The following is a 17,448-nucleotide window of genomic DNA, read 5'->3' as shown; positions in this document are numbered from 1 at the left end:
CTGAACTGCTTGAATTTTTGCACCAGGAGTAAAGCAGCATAAAGTTATCCAAAAGCAGTGTGTAAGACTGGTGGAGGAGAACATGATGCCAAGATGCATGAAATAAAAACTGTGATTAAAAACCAGGGTTATTCCACCAAATATTGATTATTTCTGAACTCTTAAAACTTTATGAATATGAACTTGTTTTCTTTGCATTATTTGAGGTCTGAAAGTTCTGCATCTTTTTTGTTATTTCAGCCATTTTTCATTTTCTGTAAATAAATGCTCTAAATGAGAATATTTTTATTTGTAATTTGGGAGAAATGTTGTCTGTAGTTTATAGAATAAAACAACAATGTTCATTTTACTCAAACATAAACCTATAAATAGCAAAATCAGAGAAACTGATTCAGAAAAAATAGAGGAATTTTTACTATACTCAAAATGATATTAATCAGTGATTACATAAAAAAGATTATTATACATTTTATTATTATTGAATAATAATAAATATATATATATATTACATGTAAAAATACACTTTGATGTGATTCTTACACACTTCCACACAACTTCATTGTCAGTGTCAGAAAAATGTATTTTGTATTTTTTTTTTTATTCTCAAAATATTGTGATTTTTTCCTTTAAATATAACGACTGTATTCTCAAAATAATGACTTGAATGATGATATTAATGAATCTAAATAAAAATATTGCTAATATTACTAAAAATATTACAATTGTACTATTGATATATTATGACTTTGTTTTTATAAAATAAAAATATTCTTATTATTGTGTTATAAATGCCACGGCATACATATATTTTTTAAATATATAAAAATGTATTTCCTTGACACAGCAGTAACATTAAAGCGGCATCGTAGTGCTTTCCAGTATATAGTATATATTGTGCGGCCTATTACAGATGGATGTACAAAGTACAGCTTACAGTGTAATTGTGCAAATGCACCACTAGTAGTTTTTTAATTGATATTACATGATTATTAATGTGTCAGGACACAATTATTACAGAAATAACATGTAAAGTGACACCTAGAAACACTTTGATTTGAATTTACTTAAATTAGACATCAATTCCACATGAATAAATTAGAAATAGAAATAGAAACGACACACATTTATATAATCCAGTAAATTCAGTGAATATGAGTGTGTGTGTGTGTGTGTGTGTGTGTATTTGTATCAGAGTGAGGACCTCACTGCTCTGATAACTCCAGTATTGAGTGTAAATAAGATTAAACCGGTTCTGATTTTCCTTTTCTAGATCAGACTGCAGTCGGTCATCATGCAGAGATAATGATCTGATCTCAGTTTAATCAGATTAAAATATAAGATTTAACAGTAGAACTGTGTAAAGAAGCTGCAGGGCTTTCAGATCAGATCTGCTGTAATACAGAGGAAATAACACCAGTTTTAGAGCCACTGTTAATAAAATAAAATTAACAATACTAGGCTTTGAGAATATGGGTGTAAAATGTAGTAAATTAAGTCGTAAAATTATGATGTTAATGTGACATTTCTATCAGTAAAATTCCCTGTGTTATTTTTAATGAATTATTATGCTCAAGGAGCGAAACCTACTAATGTTAAAATAACAGAAGCTGAGGATTCGGTCATTATACTTTTATATCAGTTTCACCAGAAATTAAACCAGATTTTCATTACTATGAGAATAACTTTATTCTCAAAATATTGCAAATTTATCCTCAAAATGTTTAAAATACATTTTATTTTAATATTATAACTTTACTATACTACTTTATATATACTACATTACTTACATATACTACAAATTTATTCTCAGAATATATATATATATATATATTTTTTTTTTTTGTTACGACTTTTTTCTCGAAATATGCTAAATTAAGAATGCTAATTTATTCTCAAAATATTGCAACTTCCTTTTTAAAATGTTGCTAATTTAATCTTAAAATATTATGACTTCTCAAAATATTAAATTATGATATTAAACATTTATTCTTAAAATATTACGATTTTCTACTTAAAATATATAAATTGTATTTTCTTTTCTTCAACTTTATTCTCAGAATATTTGTTTTATTCAAAAATATTGCGACTTTCCTTTTAAAATATTGTTAATTTAATCTTAAAATATTACTACTTCTCAAAAATTAAAAAAAATGCATGATATTATGACTTTATACTAAAAACATCACATCTTTTTTGTTAAAATATTATGATTTTCCTCTCAAAATATTAAAAATGTATTCTGTAAATATTTAATCTTTATTGTTTATATATTCTGAATTTTTGCAAAATGTTGGAAATTTACATTGTTTTAGAATGTATCCTCAAAATATTACAGCCGATCCCCATTTTTTGATGACCTTATTCTAAAATATTACAACTTTTTTCTCTGTTTTCTACTGTTTTTAGTTATTTATTTTTTAAACAGTGGCCCTGAAATGCTCCCACCGCAGATCAGTACCGGTTTGTGAAGGCAGTAATTAAGTGTTGTATCTGAATAATCAATAGAGTGATTAATCAGGGCGTGGGTCTGAGGGAGAGCTGATGGAGTGCAGAATAAAGCTGCAGTTAAACTGCAGTCTGTTGTGTTTAGTCGTGGTTGATGTTCTGTTTCTGTTCTTTACCGGGGTTAAACAGGAAGTGTGAGGATTCATATTTCAGGATGCAGATGTAGGATTTAGGCCGACTTTTCAGCATATATTACTATTTTATACTCATATTGTTGGATAGATGTGCACTAGTTGTCTTAGTTATGCAGATACAGCTCTAAAAAAATAAAAAAGTACTTAAAAATGATGAGTTTCTTTGATTTTACCAAATTAAAAACCTCTGGAATATAATCAAGAGGAAGATGGATGATCACAAACCATCAAACCACCAAACTGAACTGCTTGAATTTTTACACCAGGAGTAAAGCAGCATAAAGTTATCCAAAAGCAGTGTGTAAGACTGGTGGAGGAGAACATGATGACAAGATGCATGAAAACAAAACTGTGATTAAAAACCAACCAGGGTTATTCCACCAAATATTGATTATTTCTGAACTCTTAAAACTTTATGAATATGAACTTGTTTTCTTTGCATTATTTGAGGTCTGAAAGTTCTGCATCTTTTTTGTTATTTCAGCCATTTCTCATTTTCCGCAGATAAATGCTCTAAACAAGAATATTTTTATTAGGAATTTGGGAGAAATATTAAAGAGCAAAATTAGAGAAACTGATTCAGAAACTGAAGTGCTCTCTTCATTTTTTTCCAGAGCTTTATGTAATGCATTGCAGGTGTGATCTGATTAAACTGGGTTTAAAATATTGTCATTTAGAGCATTTATTTAAGTTCAGAAATCAATATTTGGTGGAATAACCCTGGTTTTTAATAGAGATGGGACCGATCTGATACAGTATTGGTATCAGGGCCGATATTGACAAAATTTTACGAATCGTATATTGTGTTACCGCAGCCGATCCACTTTCCGATCCATATTCCAGTCCACAGCTTGAGCTGAATAATAAACCCGCCCTTACCTTAACAGGAAACACATCACTGATCCGAAATCCAGTTCCACAGTTTACCCTGAACCCCCAGCAGCTTCAGTCTGCGGCTCACTGCGTAACTTTAACTGATTATCTACAGAAAAGGTCAATTATCTGGAGATTTTTCACTTTGTAATATTAATAACATGTAATATTTGTAAAGTTAGCGTCCGAGGGGTGAACAGATTAACACCAGCAGTCTGTTAGCCTAGCTAGCATTAGCATTAGCACCGACAGCTGCATTCTGGTGTTGTAAAGGTATTATAACTACAGACTGGAGTAAACTAAACAATCTGTAATTAAAAAACACAAAACAGTGATTATTCAGCTCAGAAATACAGTTAGCGTCGCCAGTTAGCTGTTAGCCATTGCAGCTAATCTACTACGGTACCTGTCAAAATAAAAGTCACTTGCACAACCAGTGCAAAAAAATGCCCTTCATTTAATATTTAACGTATTTAATATTTAACTTTTTTTTTAAATATTTAATAAAAAATAAAACATTTAATTTGAAAGGAAATTAAATGTTTATTTGCATATATTGTGTATTTGCATGTAAAGTGTGTCAAATAAATGACTTTTGAATGCATTTACATTAAATGCACTTGTGTAAAACGTTACTCCAGTTTCAGCTTCATTATGTAACCTTAATTTTAGTTCTAGTAATAAACTAAAAGTATCGGTATTTGTATTGGTGTCGGCAGTTTTATAAGTTTTATATTGGAATCGGATCGGAGCTGAAAAAAGTGTATCGTCCCATCACTGGTTTTTAATCACAGTTTTTATGCATTGCATGTTCTCCTCCACCAGTCTTACACACTGATTTTGGATAACTTTATGCTGCTTTACTCCTGGTGCAAAAATTCAAGCAGTTCAGCTTTTTTCCAGAACTGTATGTACTGTACATTAGGGGTGGGCAATATTATATCGTATACAAAATATCGTGACACAGAAATATCATGATATTAAAAATCCATATCGTGATAATAGGGCTGTTCTGTCTTAAAAGTAGTCTATTATTTACTGTGAAGCTTTAGGTGTATTTATTGTATAATTAATGTTTTAGTTTGCAGTTTATGTGCATGCACTAAATATTCTGCAATATTTTTTGCTGCATTATATTATTTTATGCTATATTATTTATTTTGCCACATTATGATTATACTGTTATACTATTATACTATATTCCTGAAATGAATGAATTATTTTAGTGTTCCTATATCGCCAAGTATATCGTTATCACGAAAATACCCTGAAATATCGTGATATTATTTTAGAGCCATATCGCCCACCCCTACATCAAATGTTATATACTGAATTATGTAGATGGCTGTGTTGCTGTCGTTAATTGAGTGTATTCTTTGCTGTTTAAAGAGCTTTGTGTGGAGTGTAGCACCACTGCAGGGTTTCTGAAAGTGACTGGTCTGAGATCAGTATGTTCATTATGGGTTTTGTCTTCAGGCTCCAGCAACAAGTGAACCCTGTTAATTTACTGCGGATCATTTCACTCAGAAGATGCCCACATAATCTGCAGTGCGGCATTCAGACAGAAAAGACCACTGTTGATTGATACAAAGAGTGTTTGTGTTGCTGAGTGTGTGTGTGTGTGAGTGTGTGTGTGTGTGTGTTAATATGTGTGTGTGTGTGTGTGTTAATATGTGTGTGTGTGTGTGTGTGTGTGTGTGAGTGTGTGTAAAGTAGATGGATGGGGAGATGCTGGGTGGGTGAGTAATGTCTGGAATGTTGGATCATGCTGAAACTTGAACTCCTCCTGAAAGATCTACAGCAGTGTTTCAGCAGCTCTCTCTCTGTGGGCATCTGTAGAGCTACAGCGTCTCTGGTACCTGCTGCCCGACGGGCACAGCACACACTTCTGTAGAGCTACAGCGTCTCTGGTACCCGCTGCCCGACGGGCACAGCACACACTTCTGTAGAGCTACAGCGTCTCTGGTACCCACTGCCCGACGGGCACAGCGTACGCTTCTGTAGAGCTACAGCGTCTCTGGTACCCGCTGCCTGACGGGCACAGCGTACGCTTCTGTAGAGCTACAGGGTCTCTGGTACCCGCTGCCCGACGGGCACAGCACACACTTCTGTAGAGCTACAGCGTCTCTGGTACCCGCTGCCCGACGGGCACAGCGTACACTTCTGTAGAGCTACAGGGTCTCTGGTACCCGCTGCCTGACGGGCACAGCGTACACTTCTGTAGAGCTACAGCATCTCTGGTACCCGCTGCCTGACGGGCACAGCGTACACTTCTGTAGAGCTACAGCGTCTCTGGTACCCGCTGCCCGACGGGCACAGTGTACACTTCTGTAGAGCTACAGCGTCTCTGGTACCCGCTGCCCGACGGGCACAGCGTACACTTCTGTAGAGCTACAGCGTCTCTGGTACCCGCTGCCCGACGGGCACAGCACACACTTCTGTAGAGCTACAGCGTCTCTGGTACCCGCTGCCCGACGGGCACAGCGTACGCTTCTGTAGAGCTACAGCGTCTCTGGTACCCGCTGCCCGACGGGCACAGCACACACTTCTGTAGAGCTACAGCGTCTCTGGTACCCACTGCCCGACGGGCACAGCACACACTTCTGTAGAGCTACAGGGTCTCTGGTACCCGCTGCCCGACGGGCACAGCACACACTTCTGTAGAGCTACAGCGTCTCTGGTACCCGCTGCCCGACGGGCACAGCACACACTTCTGTAGAGCTACAGGGTCTCTGGTACCCGCTGCCTGACGGGCACAGCGTACACTTCTGTAGAGCTACAGCGTCTCTGGTACCCGCTCCCCGACGGGCACAGCACACACTTCTGTAGAGCTACAGGGTCTCTGGTACCCGCTGCCCGACGGGCACAGCACACACTTCTGTAGAGCTACAGCGTCTCTGGTACCCGCTGCCCGACGGGCACAGCACACACTTCTGTAGAGCTACAGCGTCTCTGGTACCCGCTGCCCGACGGGCACAGCGTACGCTTCTGTAGAGCTACAGCGTCTCTGGTACCCGCTGCCCGACGGGCACAGCGTACACTTCTGTAGAGCTACAGCGTCTCTGGTACCCGCTGCCCGACGGGCACAGCGTACGCTTCTGTAGAGCTACAGGGTCTCTGGTACCCGCTGCCTGACGGGCACAGCGTACACTTCTGTAGAGCTACAGCGTCTCTGGTACCCGCTGCCCGACGGGCACAGCGTACGCTTCTGTAGATCTACAGCGTCTCTGGTACCCGCTGCCCAACGGGCACAGCGTACGCTTCTGTAGATCTACAGCGTCTCTGGTACCCGCTGCCCGACGGGCACAGCGTACGCTTCTGTAGAGCTACAGCGTCTCTGGTACCCGCTGCCCGACGGGCACAGCGTACGCTTCTGTAGAGCTATAGCGTCTCTGGTACCCGCTGCCCGACGGGCACAGCACACACTTCTGTAGAGCTACAGCGTCTCTGGTACCCGCTGCCCGACGAGCACAGCACACACTTCTGTAGAGCTACAGCGTCTCTGGTACCCGCTGCCCGACGGGCACAGCGTACGCTTCTGTAGAGCTACAGCGTCTCTGGTACCCACTGCCCGACGAGCACAGCACACACTTCTGTAGAGCTACAGCGTCTCTGGTACCCGCTGCCCGACGGGCACAGTGTAAACTTCTGTAGAGCTACAGCGTCTCTGGTACCCGCTGCCCGACGGGCACAGCGTACACTTCTGTAGAGCTACAGCGTCTCTGGTACCCACTGCCCGACGGGCACAGCACACACTTCTGTAGAGCTACAGGGTCTCTGGTACCCGCTGCCATTTAAGGGCTCTGTCACTTTTATGCAAATAAGGCCACCATGTTTACATTCGCATTTACCACACGTGCAAAACACAAACAAGCAATAGAAGCACAAAACTCATTATTTGAAAGTTCTTACATCTCCCTTATATGCTGACTTACCACAGACAGTAGGTACAGATCCCTCCTTCAGAAGACGTCTGCTAGCTAATACTGCTGTGTACTGTCTTCAGTTCTTAATCAGCAGACCGATATTAAAACGTTTCTTCAACTAAAGGTCTTGTGGGTCGAGCTCTGGTGATCTATCAGGATTTCTTTATTGTGACATCACAATGAGGGAGGAGAATCCAAAAGGCTTATAGACGAGTCTTTTAGCTGATTTACAGGAAACAGATGGGTGGATTTATATACATTGAAAGCAGTAGTTTTTCTGAGTGGGGAGAGAGCATAATCTTAATAATAATAAATGGCATCAATGTGCTTCTGTTACTATTCCTGTAATGTGACATACAGTATACTGTATTGATTTATTTTTTTGTAATTTTGTGTTTTATAGGTAATATTTACAGAAGTAAAGTAAAGTAACTGTGCTATTTCTGTCAGTTACATTTTAATCATACATTTACTTCAGCAGTGCAATATCAGTCATAAATTGACCTCAATCTACCTATGCTACTCAAGTTAGATGTATCTACTGCTAGCTGCCTCACTTACACGTACCCAATTTACACAGAGAAAGTCAGTCAGTCTTTTGGTAAATAAACAGATGCTAAGGCTAAGATAATACTTAAACCTGCTGTTTGTCTGCGTTTCCTGACAGCCCTTTTACAAATGCTATTACTGCAGTGGTCAGCGGTAACTTGCTCTTATAGCCCTCAACACAGAGGCCAGGCAGTTATTAGTGTATATATATATATATATATATACAGTACAGTACAGGCCAAAAGTTTAGACACAGCTTCTCTTTTTCAGTGCGTTTTCTTTATTTTCATGATTATTTACATTGTAGATTCTCACTGAAGCATCAAAACTATGAATGAACACGTGGAGTTTTATGTACTTAACAAAAAAAGGTAAAATAACTGGTGATTACTGCTTTGCACACTCTTGGCATCATTCTCTCAATGAGCTTCAAGAGGTGGCCACCTGAAATGTTTTTCAGGGTTAACTAGTGGAATTTCTTGCTTTATCAGTGGGGTTGGGACCATCAATTGTAATGTGCAGAAGTCAGGTAACTACACAGCCCACTGCCCTATTGGACAACTGTTAAAATTCATATTATGGAAAGAACCAATCAGCTAACTAAAGAAAAACGAGTGGCCGTCATTACTTTAAGAAATGAAGGTCCTTCACTTGGGAAAATTGCTGAAACTTTAGGCTGTAGACTCTCCTGCGCTATAATCTGAAGTGAGGAAAGGTTTCTTTGTGTGTCTCAGAGAGAAGAGCGGTTTGTTTGGGATTGACTGAACGCCAAACTCAGTGGGGTGAAAGAATCTGTCGAATCTTTTATTTCTCCCACCATCCTGTATAAAACGAGTATTTAAAGCTGCAGTGTGTCTCCTCAGCAGCGAGTGTGTGCTGCAGAGAGAGAGAGCGGGCGAGCGAGGCTCTTTAGGAGGTTTTAGTGAGATGGATAGAGAGGAGCTGAAGATCTGATTGGAGGAGAAGAGCAGGACGTGAGGAAACGGTAGAATGAAAGTCTGAAGTAGAAGCTGATCTGTAGAGAGGAGGACGAGGAGGAGAGGAGGGATGGGGCAGGTGGCGGTGTGTGTTCTCACAGGTAAGTTATTATAAGTAATCAGCAGAGGTGGAAAGTAATTAATTACATTTACTCAAGTTACTGTATTTGAGTAGATTTTATGAGTAATTTGTAATTTTTAAAGTAGTTTTTAAAATAGGTAATTTTACTTTTACTCAAGTACATTTTGACACAAGTAATTTACTTTGCTACATTGGAAAACTCCCAATTACTGAGTAAAAAATGAAATGCTGGGAGAAAACCTGAGAAAGCATGTGGTGGTAAGTATTTTATCATTAAAAAATCTGCTTAAATGTTTAAAAAACATGTAAATACCAGTTAAAGCATAGCAATGGCAAGTTAAAAAATAATAATGAACTGTAAACTATAAAAAATACAGTTTATAGTCGCCTATATGACGATAACTTTTTGACTTTTTAACAGTAAAGAAAAAAATGGATCATAGAAACCTATAACACTAAAAATGTTTTATGGGCTGGTCTGAACAAATACTGCCTGAAAGGTTTAAATTATTATGTGGAAAAATAGTTCATTAAAAACTATTTAATTTATGGTTTGCTTTTACTTTTTTTACATCAAATAATTAAAAGTAACTATGTAACTTTTACTCAAAGTACATTTTAAATTGAGTCCTTTTTTACTTTTACTTGAGTAGATTTTTAGATGGGTACTTTTACTTTTACTTGAGTAAAACTTTAGCAAAGTAAAGGTACTTTTACTTAATTACAATTTTTTAGTACTTTTTCCACCTCTGGTAATCAGGTTTCAGATGTTTATGGATAAATGTCTCCTGCTTTTTATCTATAATTTAAATATCAGTTGTCTACTTGTTTCCTGCTTGGAGGTAAAAGCTCTGTAACAAGTGGGTAATAATATACAGTATATACCCTTTGTTTAATTGTACCTAAAACATATTAAGAAATGCCTAAATTATAATATATTTAAAATAGTAAAAAAAAAAGATTTAAAATAGTTTTCTTTTATTTTAAGAGTTTTGTACTATTTTTATACTGTAATTAAAGTATAATAAGTACAAAAAAAGTTGTTCCATTTTAGCATTCTTTAAATATACTGATTAATAATAATGTGGCTACAAGAACACTTTAGTGCACTATAGCATAATAATGCTTAGTATACTTTAATCTACACTTTTTATCACTAGGTTAATATATATTTATACAATATATATACACATTTATTATTGACCATGTTGTATTTTTTACTAGAAATAATAAATCAATAATTGTAGAAATAACAGATCCTGAAGATACAGGTAGAGCACTGAGTTTAAAAGGTTTAAAACTGGAGTTCAAAATGATGAAAAATGTTGTCTGTGGCACTGAAACATTTGATGCAGTTCTATGTCGAGGACATAAGAAGATATTTCAGTATAAAACAGATCAGACATTTATAACCTCTGATTTTGCTCAGTTGCTTCATATGAACTCGTTCATGTTGGACTCACTTTAAGTGCGTATTCTCCTCTATAGAGATTCTCTGCATGGCATCGCTAAAATGCCATTTCCCCACCCACTATATCAAATAAAGAAATGCCATTTCGGTCTGTTGTTTGAAATCCTTGGACATGATACAGTAGGATTAGCCAGTAGACTTTTTCTGAGGGAGGGATCTGTACCTGGCGTTCTTGGCTGTAAGTCAGCAGATGAGGGAGATGCAAGAACTTTTAAATAATAAGTTTTGTGCTTCTTTCATACTTGTGTAACTTGTGTAAAAAGAGGTTGTGTATTTGGAGTTAGATGCGTTTTCTCCCTCTGTTTGGTTTGTTTTCACACAGGCACAAACCTAAACGCAGCAAAATTCGTGTTAATAAACCATGCAAGCACATCGTCTCCTCTGATTGGTCAGAGCTGTAAATAAAAAAGAAAGAAATTAAATAAAGCAAGAAATTCTGTGTTACAGTGCGTATATTTGTATATCTGTATATATGTACAGTGTGAAGCTGATTTAATACAGAACACTGGAAATTTGCAAGCAGTGAACTCAGCACATACTGCGCACTCAGTGTGTAAACAGCATGGATCAAATAGTGCTGATGTGAAAACGCCCTTTAAAGAGTAAAGGCGCTGGCGTAGTGTAGTTTTAGCTTTATAGTGTTTTTGAGGGATTTGTTTTTATGAGCAGTCTCTGATTTTGTTGTATGAAGGGAAACAGAATCGGCAGTGTCTCGTTCTATTAGGAGATAAGAGGTATGAGCGCTGTGTGTCTCAGAGTGGGGTTAAATGATGACACAGCTCCACAGCTCTGCAGCACAGAGACCATGGACACTTCCAACATCTCCTCCTCCTCCTCGTCCTCCTCCTCCTCGTCCTCCTCCTCCTCCTCCTCGTCCTCCTCCTCCTCGTCCGCCTCGTCCTCCTCCTCCTCCTCCTCCTCGTCCTCCTCCTCCTCGTCCTCCTCCTCCTCGTCCTCGTCCTCCTCGTCCTCCTCCTCCTCGTCCTCGTCCTCCTCGTCCTCCTCCTCCTCCTCGTCCTCCTCCTCCTCCTCGTCCTCCTCCTCCTCGTCCTCCTCCTCCTCGTCCTCCTCCTCCTCCTCCTCCTCCTCGTCCTCGTCCTCCTCCTCGTCCTCCTCCTCCTCCTCCTCCTCGTCCTCCTCCTCCTCCTCGTCCTCCTCCTCCTCCTCCTCCTCCTCCTCCTCCTCGTCCTCCTCGTCCTCCTCCTCCTCGTCCTCCTCCTCCTCGTCCTCCTCGTCCTCCTCCTCCTCGTCCTCCTCCTCCTCCTCCTCCTCCTCCTCCTCCTCCTCGTCCTCCTCCTCCTCGTCCGCCTCGTCCTCCTCCTCCTCCTCCTCCTCCTCGTCCTCCTCCTCCTCGTCCTCCTCCTCCTCCTCCTCGTCCTCCTCCTCCTCCTCGTCCTCGTCCTCCTCGTCCTCCTCCTCCTCCTCCTCGTCCTCCTCCTCGTCCTCCTCCTCCTCGTCCTCCTCCTCCTCGTCCTCCTCCTCGTCCTCCTCCTCCTCCTCCTCGTCCTCCTCCTCCTCGTCCTCCTCCTCCTCCTCCTCCTCCTCGTCCTCGTCCTCCTCCTCCTCCTCCTCCTCGTCCTCCTCCTCCTCCTCGTCCTCCTCCTCCTCCTCCTCCTCCTCGTCCTCCTCGTCCTCCTCGTCCTCGTCCTCCTCCTCCTCCTCCTCGTCCTCCTCCTCGTCCTCGTCCTCCTCGTCCTCGTCCTCCTCCTCGTCCTCCTCGTCCTCGTCCTCCTCCTCGTCCTCCTCCTCCTCGTCCTCGTCCTCCTCCTCCTCCTCGTCCTCCTCGTCCTCCTCCTCCTCCTCCTCCTCCTCGTCCTCCTCGTCCTCCTCCTCGTCCTCGTCCTCCTCCTCCTCCTCGTCCTCCTCCTCCTCCTCCTCGTCCTCCTCCTCCTCCTCCTCGTCCTCCTCCTCCTCCTCCTCCTCGTCCTCCTCCTCCTCGTCCTCGTCCTCCTCCTCGTCCTCCTCCTCCTCGTCCTCCTCCTCCTCGTCCTCCTCGTCCTCGTCCTCCTCCTCCTCCTCGTCCTCCTCGTCCTCGTCCTCCTCCTCCTCCTCCTCGTCCTCCTCCTCCTCCTCGTCCTCGTCCTCCTCCTCCTCGTCCTCCTCGTCCTCCTCCTCCTCCTCCTCGTCCTCCTCCTCCTCGTCCTCGTCCTCGTCCTCCTCCTCCTCCTCGTCCTCCTCGTCCTCGTCCTCCTCCTCCTCCTCCTCGTCCTCCTCGTCCTCCTCCTCCTCCTCGTCCTCGTCCTCCTCCTCCTCCTCCTCGTCCTCCTCCTCCTCCTCCTCCTCCTCCTGCTCAGCATCTTTCCTCTCTCTGACCCAGATCAGATTTCCTTCTGTTATCAGGTGAATCCTGGGTTTATCTGAAATACTGAGATATTTAATAAAGATAATAATAATAAAAATACATTTTATTGTAACACACTTTACATTTAAAACAAATCTCAAAGTTCAGTACACTTAGCACAATTTAAGTAAGACTTAAAGTATAGTATAATAAGTATATTTTAGGAATAAGTTTAAGTATAAATTATAATAAGTACAAAAAAAAGTTGTTCCATTTTATCACTCTTTAAATATACTGATTAATAATAAAGTGGCTACAAGAACAATTTAGTGCACTTTAGCATAATAATAAATAGTATACTTTAATCTGCTTTATTTCATTAGGGGCAGCATACTTCAGTTTCCTTTTTTCTACTTTTTATTCATAATTTTAATATCAGTTATTAGAGATAATAGCTCTGTAACAATTGGGTAATAATATATGTATATATAACCTGGTGAAAAAAAACAAACATATACTTAATTATACTTAAAACATATTGAGAAATGTTTAACTATGCTGTAAATATACTAACAGATTTATGTACTTTCTTAAAATATATTAAAAGTACATTAATATTATGCTTTCATCAAATGTTTGAAAGTAAACTTTGATCATACTTTTTAAAAAGTACAATATAGAGTATTTAAAAAAAAATACTATGAAATGCACTTTTAGTTTAATATATTCAATAGATCAGATTTCCTTTTGTTCTCAGGTGAATCTGTAATACTGAGATATTTATTAATAATAATAATAATAATAATAATACATTTTATTTGTAACACACTTTACATTTAAAACAAATCTCAAAGTGCTACATCGCAGAAGCATCATTATAAGAACATCACTATAAAACCTAAAAACTACTGTACTACAGCGCATCTAATTACTCCATAAAAAAAGAAATAAAAGTAAAATAAAATAAAAAATACAAAATCTTAATAAATATAATACAGTAATACACGGCTGTTACGCTTAATAACAGGGCTGTAACTGCGTTAATAAAGTAAATAATAATAATAATAATAATAATAATAATAATAATAATAATACATGCACTAAAGTGTTCTTGTTATTTTATCTTATTATACTTTTATTGTATAAAAATAGTACAAAAGTCTTACATTTTTAAAATTGTGCCAAGTGTACTTAACTGTACTAAAATGTATAATATATACTATTTTAAATATTTTTGTGTATATATATATATATATATGTATTATTAACCAATTGTTACAGTGCTTTTATCTCCAAGCAGGAAACAAGTAGGAAAAGTAGAAAAAAAAGAAAAACTGAAGTACAGTATGCTGCCCCTAGTGAAATAAAGTAGATTAAAGTATACTAAGCATTATTATGCTATAGTGCACTAAAGTGTTCTTTTAGCCACATTATTATTAATCAGTATATTTAAAGAGTGATAAAATAAAACTTTTTTTCTTTTGTACTTATTCTACTTTAATTACTGTATAAAAATAATACAAAAGTCCTACTTTTTTAAATTGTGCTAAGTGTTCTTAACTGTACTAAAATGGAATTACAGTATTTTAAATATACTTTAAAACATTTAAACATTTATACTACTTCATGTATTTAACCCCATATTTTGGTATATATATATATATATATATATATATGCTTACAGTAAAATTATAATACATTTAATTATTAGAGTATTACAACTGTGTCAATATTTATTATACATCAGGTTTATTAGAAATGCACTGCCTGTAAGAATTGATGTTAAATATATTTGATCTATATTTACATTAGAGTACAAATATGCTGCTTGTTCCTGTCTTTTTGTAAGTAGCACACTTCTACTAGTATACTTCATTTTGTGTCAAAATATATTTTAATATTAGTGTGTTACAACATAGCATGTTATTCAACAATGTATCCTATAATTTACTTATACTGTATAAATTTTTTTCCTGCATTGAAATGCATTTGAACTGTTATATTAATGTAATACCTAAATATATATTTTTTAAACATTTTACCAATGTAGTAATTTAATTTACTTTCTAAAAAGTCACATGATACATTGTACTTTTAGTGAACTATTGTAACAGCTGTTTTTAACACACTTTGCTAAACGTGCAAAAGTATATTTGGAAAAATATTTTTAAGTATCATTAAGGTTTACTTTCAAACATTTGATGAAAGCATAATATTAATATACTTTTAATATATTTTAAGTGAGTACATAAATCTGTTAGTATATTTACAGCGTATTTAGACGTTTCTCAATATGTTTTAAGTATAATTAAGTATATATTTTTCTTCAGCACTGTGGTCTGACAGTGACATTGAGATGACACTGAGACGAGTCAAACACTGAAATATTAATGAATAAACCCACTGACAGTGTTTCAGACCAGGGTAATGGATTTATCTGACCGTGTGATAAAGGTGTGCCACAAGGTTTTAATTTTTTACTATAGTTTAATTTTATTTCATTTTTATTTTTAAATTATTTTTTATAGTTTGCTAGTTTTTATTATTTTATTATTTTTATTATTAGTGCCTAGTTTTTGTAAGTTTTTATTCAGTCTAGTATTAGTTTTAGTATTAGTCACAGACGCCCGCTGTGAATATTCATACATGCAAACAAATCGCCTCTGATTGGCTAACAGCAAGACGGACAATAGTTAGAAACTATTTTAAAATAGACATTTTTACACTAATAACAGTCTTTGCAATGTCATATGTTACTTTATAACATGTGTAATAATGTCCTGCTAAGTGCAGTTCAGCCACTGACCTAGTCTTAGAGTCTCTCAGAGTAAAACACCAAATTCACCGGAGATCCTATTCAAACCTATAGTTACTTACACACAGAGGTGGATAGAGTCCGGGTCCAGAAAGTAAAAATCCCATCAAGGTTCTACTTTTTTAGTGTTTTTAGCAAAATAAAAATTCACACTGTTCTCATTTCCCATGTGCAAAATATATATATATATAATAATAAAATTAATATAAAATAAATAATCAATAAAAAAATCTGATTCTGGTTTGTTTTATACTTTTTTAAAATGTTTACTAAATTATTCCCCATCCACTAGATCAGATAAAGAAATGCTGTTTCAGTAATTGTGGTTGAGAACCTCAGACTGTACACAACAGGATCAGCCAGTAGACTTTGTCTGAGGGAGGAATCTGTACCCACTATCTGTGGCTGTAAGTGAGCAGATGAAGGAGCTGTTATAAGAACTTTAAAATAACGAGTTTCCTGCTTCTATTACACATGTGTAACTTGTGTAAAAGAGGTATAATATGTTCTGTTTTAAAGTAATTTATGTATGTATTATGACAGCATTGTTGAGATGATATATGCTGTATTATACAGCCCTTATTATAACCCAGATTAACAGTTGTAGTATATAAATGCAGTGGAGGATGCAGGGAGAGCAGGAGCTCTTACTGGAGGTTTACTGAAGGCAGATCTCTCCTAATTTGGTGTGTTATTCTCTGCATGATCATCAGCAGCTCTGTTTAGAGAACTCTCAGCAGTGCAGTCGTGAGTCTGTACACCACACTGAGCTACATATATACTCTCACACTGCCTCATCTGTGAGCCTCAAACTCAAACTGTGATCAATACATCCACAATATAACATATATACTGTATTGTAGGGGTGTAACGGTACAGAAAATTCACGGTTCAGTTCTCACCTCAGTATAAACTCCACAGTTCGGTACGTTTTCAGTACGGTCGGTGGTAAAAATAAAGAGGTTGGGCATTCTGTATAGCCTCCATAATCATGTTTAGTTTTTTGGAATGGAATGGCGTTTTGGGGCTTTGAGCTTTTTTATTATTAAATACTGAAACCAGGATTCTCTCCTACTGTCATCATGAAAAAGACTTTTTACTCTCCTGCCCTCTGGGAGGCACTACAGGAGTGTCCGTACTAAGACCACCAGGTACCGGAACAGCTTCTTTCCCACAGCTGTCACACTCCTGAACTGCCACCTAATATCTGATTAATTTACTGTACATTTGTAATATATATATATATATATATATATATATATATATATATATATATATATATATATATATATATATATATACATCTTTTAGATCTTGTTGGATCAAACAAACAATAAACAACAATAACAACATCATTACTTTAACTGATTATTTCTGCATGCGTTTCAGTGTTTCAGTTCTTTTTAAGAAATATCAGCATTAGATTGTTAAGATTAAGGAGAGAGAAAGAGAGAGACAGATGGCACAAGTGAAAGAGAGAGAGAGAGAGAACGAGGGAGAGAGACAGACGGACAGTCAGCGAAAGAGCGAGAGAGAGAGATAGAAAGACAAATGGTGTGAGTGAAAAAGAAAGAGAGAGAGACAGACAGATGGTGTGAGCGAATGAGACAGAGACAGACAGACAGCGTAAGCAAAAGAGAGAGAGAGAAAGAGGGAGAGAGACAGACAGACAGACAACGTAAGAGACAGACGGTGCGAGCGAAAGAGAGAGAGGCAGAGACAAACAGACGGCACAAGCGAAAGAAAAGAGAGAGAGAGACGGACGGTGTGAACGAAAGAGAAAGAGAGAGAGACAGACAGAGCGAGCGAAAGAGAGAGAGACAGACAGACGGTAT

General features: G+C 37.9%; 1 protein-coding gene across 2 annotated transcripts in view; it reads left to right on the top strand.

Annotated features, from left to right (window-relative positions):
* caskin2 (CASK interacting protein 2) overlaps positions 1–17,448 on the top strand; it is a 109,855-nt gene that overhangs the window by 27,504 nt on the left and 64,903 nt on the right. The gene's annotated exons all lie outside the window — the stretch shown is intronic.

Source organism: Astyanax mexicanus, chromosome 15 (assembly GCF_023375975.1).
Source record: "Astyanax mexicanus isolate ESR-SI-001 chromosome 15, AstMex3_surface, whole genome shotgun sequence".
Classification (NCBI taxonomy): domain Eukaryota; kingdom Metazoa; phylum Chordata; class Actinopteri; order Characiformes; family Acestrorhamphidae; genus Astyanax; species Astyanax mexicanus.
This window is presented reverse-complemented; position numbering and strand designations above follow the sequence as displayed.